Source organism: Micromesistius poutassou, assembly GCF_964030765.1.
Source record: "Micromesistius poutassou genome assembly, chromosome: 16".
Classification (NCBI taxonomy): Eukaryota; Metazoa; Chordata; class Actinopteri; order Gadiformes; family Gadidae; genus Micromesistius; species Micromesistius poutassou.
In genome coordinates this window covers 17,301,606-17,310,155 of record NC_140286.1, presented here as the reverse complement: position 1 = coordinate 17,310,155, position 8,550 = coordinate 17,301,606, and the positions used below count along the sequence as shown (strand labels likewise).

The window sequence follows — 8,550 nt, the reverse complement described above, 5'->3', positions numbered from 1 at the left end:
CTTCACTGACCATCCTGTACCGCAGTGAACCCCAATTAGCGGCCCGCGGGCCAGATCCGGCCCGCAGGAGCCAAATGTCCGGCCCGCGCTGACCCAGTGGCATTCATATGTAAAAAAAATAAATAAAAGTTTTTGGTTGTTTTTGTTTACAGACTGATGTTATTTGCTACACATATTTAAAAAGTTTAAAACTAATGTCACATATTGTGGTATCACATTTTAAAGCTAACTAACTAAAATCTTCCTGTGTCTCTTAGAGAGGGAGGGAGAGACATATAGAGAGGGGAAGAGAGTGGATGTGAACACACACTGATCTGGATGGATGGCACCAGGCCCAATGCCCTGTTGAAGACACACTGTGCTGATGCTATTAAGTTTTTATGTTTGGGGCTGCTGCACTGTGTGCGTGTTTGTTTGCTGGACTTTTTGTTTGCTGATGTTCCAGCGGCATTTTAATAAATTAATGGTAGGTTTTGGACAAATTTTGTTTCAAGAGAGCATTATTGTGTGACTCCTAACACAGGGTATTTTCAACTACTACTAATAATTATAGTAATGATAATTAAAGCAAAATGTGCACATAAAAATAGCGAATTAAAAAAATGTAACGATATCTCGGCCCTTGGCGTGGCATGCTTGACCAAATTTGGCCCTCTGGCAAAACTAATTGGGGAACCCTGCTGTACCGTCTATGATACTATACTCATATATACACACACACATATAGATTACATTTATATATGATACTATGTTTCAACATACTAGAGACTAGCAGGCAAACAGTACTTACAAAATAACATGAGGAGATGTAACACACACACACACACACACACACACACACACACACACACACACACACACACACACACACACACACACACACACACACACACACACACACACACACACACACACACACACACACACACACACACACACACACACACACACACACCTAGAGCTGAGTGTGTGAGGAGACACCACACACTGTAACACCTCTGGTCCAGGCTTCACCTGCTGGTCTAACACTAAAATAAGGGAAGATGTTGTCAGTGAAAGTGTGTTGATGGGTGTAGATGAGTCATGTCTTCAGGGTCGTAGAAGGACACATCCCCTCCATCATAGTCCAGCTGGACTCTGATCCTCTCTGGAGTCCTCTTTAATGTCAGGGTTTTATTAGTACCCTGACTGTACCTTCCACTGGTATGGAGTAAACACCAGTTTCCATTATCTGGTGAAGCAGTACACTCTCCTCTCCTGTCCACTGACTCTTTAGCAACACCAATTAACCAGTCAGGAAGGTCTCCCACCTCCACCTCCCAGCAGTGTTCCCTGAGCTGAAGCCCTCAGAACCCAGAACATTAAAGTACCTACTGAACCTCTCTGGGTTGTCATGAACCTTCTGGAATACATTTCTATGTCTCACGCTGGTCAGATCACCAGACAGAGAGAGCCAGCTTGATGCAGTGTTTGGGTCCAGAATAACGGGGCTGAAGGTGGTCCTCCGCCCCATCTCCTCCCAGACTCTGTGGGCCAGGTTTCCCAGGTGTTTGGCCTCGTCCAGCAGCGCTCCAGGAAGCAGCTGGGGATCAGAACCGGAGAGCAGGGTTCTGGTGCGGGTCCGGGAGCGCGTGGAAGTGCTGAGGAACGCCGCGCCGTCCTTCTGCAGGTCTGCCTCTACAGCCGAGAGACCCTCTGAGAGAGACCGGATCTGCTCCTCAAGGGTCTTCCTCTGCAGGAGGATCCTCTTCCTCTTCTGCTCCTCTTCCTCTCTCAGGGCCGCCACTCTGGCCTCCTCTTCCTCGCTCAGGAACCGCTGAAGCTGTTCAAACTCTGCTCTGATCCGCCTCTCGGTCTTCACCCGCTGTCCCTTGAGGTGAAGAACCATGGCCTCATACGTCTTCTCCAGCTCCTGGTGTCTCCTCCTTCTGTCCTGTAGAGCCGTGAGGTCAGGTGTCAGCTGCTGCTTCAGCTCCTGGACTTGTTCCTCTTGAAGAACCACCCAGTGACCTGTGATGGAAAAATATTTTTATGAAGCTTTGTTTCACCCTGCTTCTCCTCAGTGTCGTTTAAAATGTTGATCTTTGTGCTTGGTGTGATGGTAAAAATCAGTTTTCACATTATGTGTCTCTGTGTCTGTTGGAATGTGCCGGTGTTCAGTGAACCCCTTTCGGGGGATGTGTTTTCGGGCGAAGGTTGTATTTGACTCCCAAAGGGAAGGCAGACAGTGTTCCAACTGATAAGGGCCGGTCGCAAACCCATTTTATAACATCCTGAGGAGGTTCATCGATAGATTACCATCTGGTTAACAAAGGGTTATTGGGGGGCACAGCTGCCCTCAGAATCCCAACACCTAAACTAACCATCTCTAACCCAACACCTAAACTAACCATCTCTAACCCAACACCTAAACTAACCCAACCCAACACCTAAACTAACAATCTCTAACCCAACAACTAAACTAACCATCTCTAACCTAACACCTTAAGTAACCATCTCAACTAAACTGACCATCTGTGTGTTCACACCGCACATTGAAACATGTCGCGGGGCGACACGTTTCAGTCAACGTAGAGTCAACTTATTGTCATATGTCATAAGGGGCAGATTTCCAAAACGGCTTGTAACGGCTAATCACACCACACCTGGTGGCATGTCATGGGACCTTTAATAGCCTAAAAATATTAATCATAATAAAATGTTTTAATGAATTACTAGACAAGATGGCTGTCAAGCTTTATATTAACCAGCCAAATAAAATTCCACTAGGCAAATGGTCTGTAAACGCCAGCTAGTGGAAACCATGGCCCAGGTCAACAGATCACTGGAATTCTATGTTCAGCCTTTACAAGGGAGGTTCTCACATCAGATCTCTTTACCCATTTTCTGTTCCAGGTCAGTCATAAGATCTCGCAGAGGGAGCATCTGTAGAATCTGCAGCATGGCCTGCAGCGCCGTGTCCGGTCCGTAGTGTCGCAGCATGACTCCAGCCAGGTCCGTGGTGTCCTTGTCCTCCAGCCAGCTCTTGGGGATGGCCTCATGGGAAGACATCCTTAGCCCGCTGAGATGGAATCTGAACTTCTTCAGATCGCCCTTCCCCAGATCTTCCAGGATTCCCAGGAGCAAAGGGCCCGGTGGCCCTAGACCTCTAGGGGGCAACGGGGCTGTCTGCAGAAACACACGGTCAACATACCAACCTGCTTCCTGAGGAGATGAGTGACAATAAGCATCTGGGTAACCCCAGTGCAGCACAATGGGGCTGTAGCAGGGTCAATGAGTGGGCGGAGACAGAGTTGGCGATTGATCCAGCCGGTTCGCTTTTAATGTTCAAAAGCGAACAACAAGTAAATCATATAGCAAAAGGAATTGATCAGTAGTGTCCAAAACACGGCGGCCAGGCTCTCTGCCCCTTTGGCCGCTGTCTCTCCTGTCCGCTTGAGCGTCTCTCCTGTCCGCTTGAGCGTCTCTCCGCTCTCTGTTTCTCCTCTACTGAAACGCAAAGCAGACACATAAATACACACTTCCAGATTGGGTCTGATTGCGGACACCTGTCCGCAATCAGACCCAATCGCCCCAGCAGACCCGGTGCTCCATACTCCCCCTACAGGCCAGACGCCGCCCCCCTCCACAGGGGCATAATAGTGGTTTCATAAACTGTCCACTATGAAAATATCATCCATCCTTGTGCCAGGGGCGGAGTGGCCGTCGGGACGATGGGGAGTTTTCCCGGTCGGCCGGTCGGCCACCGAGGTCAGGTGGACCAGCCCACATTTAATGTGAGCTGCCGCGAGACGTGTGTAAGCCGGGCCTATGCGTTATACATCATTATTCTACTTCAGCGCTCGTCCGCGATCCCGTCAACAATCGCGATCGCTACACCACTGGGCTGGTGGTGGGCCGGTGGTGGGCTGGGCTGGGCCGGTCAGAATTCTCCCGGTGGCTTCTAGTGCCCCACTCCGCCCCTGCCTTGTGCCGTGTGGAGATGACAAAATCTAATCTACTACAATTATACAATCTATTAACTTAAAGTGGTAATCTTGTTTGTTCTCTTTGCTATGGCGATAGCGATAAGCGGTAAAAATCGCCAAGGCATTTTCCGACAAGCAGCACTAGTCCTTCAGAGACTGAAGCAGTACGGTTACGTTGTATGGCCGGACCAATAAAGAAAACTTAGATCACTACAGACAATGAGACTTCAAAATCAAGTTAAAAACCGATAACTGGTACAAAACTGGTACCAACTACCTTGTGGGCCGCTTGTGATTTTTCTAATTTTTCTAATTCTTCGCTACAGTTACCACCATTTTGTTCATGAGTTTTAGGCGTTACATTTTCCTTAGCTATCCTTGTCTTTGTGTGTGAGTGTTATAATGAGCGATAGCGTATCTGATACTGTAGCAAATCACAAGCTGCTCAGTACTAATTTATTAACATGAAAACCTTTGTAACGATTCATTTAAATCGAAATTGTGATGCAAGAAGTAGGAAGTCTTACGGTCGGTGTCCAGGGGGTCTGTGTCCTGGGGGTCTGTGTCCTGGGGGTCTGTGTCCAGGGGGTCTGTGTCCTGGGGGTCTCTGTCCAGGGGGTCTCTGTCTTCTGCAGCGTTGGGATCGCCACCTTGCTGGCCTTCTGGAACTTTCTATGTGGTTCCTCTCCTGGGCAGGGCGGTGAGGATGTAGCAGCCCCGTCTTGGGATGGGCTGGTGTTCACGACGCCATTCAGGACAGGTTCAGGATTGTCCTTCAAACCTCGAAGCAATGCCATAATCTTCACAGCAGGACCTCTGGGTCTTCAAAGTCCTGCTTCTGGAAACACAAGACAGTCCCCAGACACGTGTCCATGTAGGAGCTGGTCTGCGTGTTTGCCATCTATCTTTGCATACTCTGTTATCCATTGGTAGACCTGCTCCCTGCTCCATCGCTCCACGTACTCTGGAGACGGAGACTGAAAGGTGCGGCCTTGCTTCAACAGTTCCAGGTGTGCTGTCATTTTAACAGCAGTGCCGTGTTCTTTGGTCAGATCCAAAATGTCGCCCTTGTCAAAGAACTTGATAAACTCTCCTGAGACCCCCTCCTCAAAGAACCTGTGAGCGAGAGTCGGGCTGACTTTGACCAAGGTTGTCAACCACTGACACACCTCCTCCTTCGTCCATTTCTCAATCTCAGGTTCCAGCACAGTTACAGGGTCGTCCATTTTGGATCACCTAGAGTGAATAAGAGTTGACAGTGAACACCTCTCTCTCTCTCTCTCTCATTTTAGATCAAATACTTACATGTTTTTATCAAGGGCTGTCAAATGATTACAAGAAATATTGACATTAATCACATTATCAACATTTTCTGGGAAAGGGCCTCAAATTATGTATCTATTGAAGTACAGTTTAAAATGATGTAATTGTTGCTTTATCAGTATCAATAAAATCGATTAGTTGTACTTTGCAGCAAATAATGTATTTTATATATTATATATAGCCTATTTGATTTGTTAAATGTCATGAAGCCCAATAAGATACATTATTTACAAAGTCCTTAGTTTTAACGTCATATAGTTTGATATAAGTGTAACAGGCAAGAACACAAATGCCACAGTGGCCAAAGTGGTAGTGACGCCAGCTCTAAAATCACGAGGTTGCATCTTCGATTCTTTCCACAGTCAGATTTATTTTTACTCTTATAGTCCAACTTATTGATTCGTCGCTTGGGCTGTCGCACCGCCCTTTTTAAGGCGCGTCTGCCAGTCGTGCTCCACTGTATTCTTGTCTCAGCGTACGCGCGGACAGACCGACACACCGGAAAAGCACTAGATATCCAAAGAAGGGCGAGTTCGTTGAGATAGATCCGATCTGACACTATACATGGACAGTCACATGAACACGGCTGATTTACAATGTTTTTTCCCCCCATTTTTCTGTACTCTTTTTCAAAATTCGGTCTGTTTTTATGTGTACTTTTGAACTGTGTGGTTGAAAAATTACATTACAAATTACATTTCAAGGCATGTATTCTGTAACTGAAACTAGTTCTTGCAAGTTTATTCTATGAAAGGCACGTAGCAGAGACACCTCTGTTCAGAAGAAGACTGCACCTACTGCCGTGTCTCAGATCCGAAACTATGTGCTTGAAGCGTGACCGTGGCAACACGTCTGGCTGGCATCAGACACTGTGCTAAGCCCTTAAACTTAGCGTCGTCACCATAAACCTTTTGAAGGCAAATTAATCGCATTCATAGCAGCCAGCCACAGTCAACACCGTGGCTGCTACCAAAGCAGCTGTAGCTGGCTTGCAGAGCGCCTTCGGCCATGCGATTGAACAATCGACCAGTACCGGCGGAGCGTACGGACTCGTGGTGACTCGACAAAGTGGTGAACTCCCAAAAGCAGCCGCTAGAGGGAGCGCGGGGCGCGCCTAACCTTAACCGCATTAAGGTTTCCACTTAAATCCAGCTAATTACCTATAATAATAAAAATAATATAATAATTATACCATTATTCTATAATAAGAATAATGGTCCTTTCCCTAACTCTAACCCTATTCTAGAAGTGGATTTCAATCGCTGAAACACTCCACGTGAAAGTGAAACAAGTTTTGCCTACACAAGCCTATCCCGACTTCCTGAATATGATATAACATAGATATATATAATAATATGGACTAGGCCTACCTATCTCCCGCCTCCTGGGACGTCCAGAACCCTGAGGAACCCGCTCTGTCGTGATGAACTGTGTTTTAGGCCTACTAGGTTAAAGCTTCATGAACTCATCTGTCAGACTGATGGTGTGTTCCAGATGCCACGGACACCAGCCTTCTGAGTTGCACTTGTGACATAATTTCCTGTCTCGTAGCACTTATAGCGTTCCTGTCAGGCCCATGGACCTTTAAAGGTCCCATGGCATGCTATTTTATGGATGCTTTAATATAGGTGTTAGTGGGCCCCTAATACAGTACTTGAAGACGTTCAAGAAATTCAGCCTTGGTGCAGAGTTACAGTCACAGCCAGTCCCACAATGAGCTCTCCACAAATGTGCAGTTTTTAGAGGCGGGTCAAAGTGGAGGGTGGGGGTGTGGCCCTGAGCAGCTTGTGGCCACGGTACCATGCGCTAGTGTTTACAGTGGAACACTGAACACTCCGGGTGCTCCGGCGGGAGTCCTGGAGCTCTATATCTAAATAATATCATATTATATTTAGATATCTATATAATATAATATATATATTATCATGGTCAAAAGCTGTTTGCGCCTCCGGATGATATTATGACTCTCAAACGACTGCGTTGGATTCTCAGACGCCTCTGGTTCTTCCACTTCCACGTCAATATTAAGTATAGACTGAACCGCGAAATGGAGGAGAAAGGGATTGTTGCCCGGGGTTGTCTGCGTCGGGTTGGTTGAGAAGGAATTGGGAACCGCGACATGGAGGAGAAAAGGATTGTTGCCCAGGATTGTCCGTCTGAGCCCCGCTGCCCACTGAATGCTGGCCGCTCCCGGGGCTGCCCACCCAGCCCCGCTGCCATGGCAGCGGTCCGTCAGAGCCCCGCTGGCCGCCCCCGGGGCTGCCCGCTGAACGCTGGCCACCCCCGGGGCTGCCCGCCCAGCCCCGCTGCCCGCTACAGCGGGGCTCCGGCGGACAATCCTGGGCAACAATCCTTTTTTCCTCCATGTCGCGGTTCCCAATTCCTTCTCAACCAACCCGACGCAGTCTAGTCTTTTCACCAGCTTTATGCAAGCTTGCATTATTGTGTTGCGTGTAAATGCGCCATAACACCAACAACAGAACGGTTATCCAAATAACAAAGAACACTTGCGTTACAGTGTGAGTATTCACACACACACACACACATGTGGAGCTCGCACGGTCCTAGCTCATTGTCTCATTGTCGGGCCAAATTCTCTGGGCGGGCCAAGCAGAGAAAGGGGCGGTAACCTGGTCCCGTATGACGTCATAACGGACCAGAAGCCAAATCGAAGCGCTTCAGCGATCCTTTTTTCAAAGACAGAGTAAGATAGCTACTTCTCGGTTTATACCTAATGCAATTTTTAGCTACTGGGGGACCATAGGGAGGCTAGGGGAACTTAGTTTAGTTTAGTTTATTGTTTTATTGTACGTGGACAGTCCCAATTGATCAACTGCATTAAATACAGTAAAAAGGGCAGCTTTAGCCAGCATGGCTAATATCCTGCTGTAGTCCCCGGCCAGATGAAAATGGGCATCCTAAAAACAAACAACAACAACAATATATTACAACACAATGATTAAAAAGAATCAATAGGGATAGGATAGAACAGGTAGGCATCGGTACAATCATGCAAGGACAGCACATAGAAACATACAAGAGCAGCACATGCAATATACCAGTAATCACACACAATAGGCTACATCAGCACATACTGTACACTCTGGGATGCAGACAGACAGGGGTGCATGCAGACATCACATAGACAAATAAAAACACAGACAGGCAGCATGATCATGACGCAAGTAACACAATATCTTAGTGGGTACAGGTATAATTATGAGCGAGCCATGTTTTTAGTTTGGATGTAAAAGTACAG

The 8,550-nt window shown here is 47.3% G+C and overlaps 1 pseudogene across 1 annotated transcript; it reads right to left on the bottom strand.

The window, feature by feature from the left end:
- LOC311360726 lies at positions 1 to 6,800 on the bottom strand (annotated as a pseudogene). The gene is made up of 5 exons: positions 6,662 to 6,800; positions 4,496 to 5,204; positions 3,956 to 3,966; positions 2,880 to 3,259; positions 1 to 2,010 (listed from the first exon to the last, which is right to left on the bottom strand). The product of its transcript is annotated as an uncharacterized misc_RNA (transcript).
- Between the last annotated feature and the right edge of the window lie 1,750 nt (positions 6,801 to 8,550).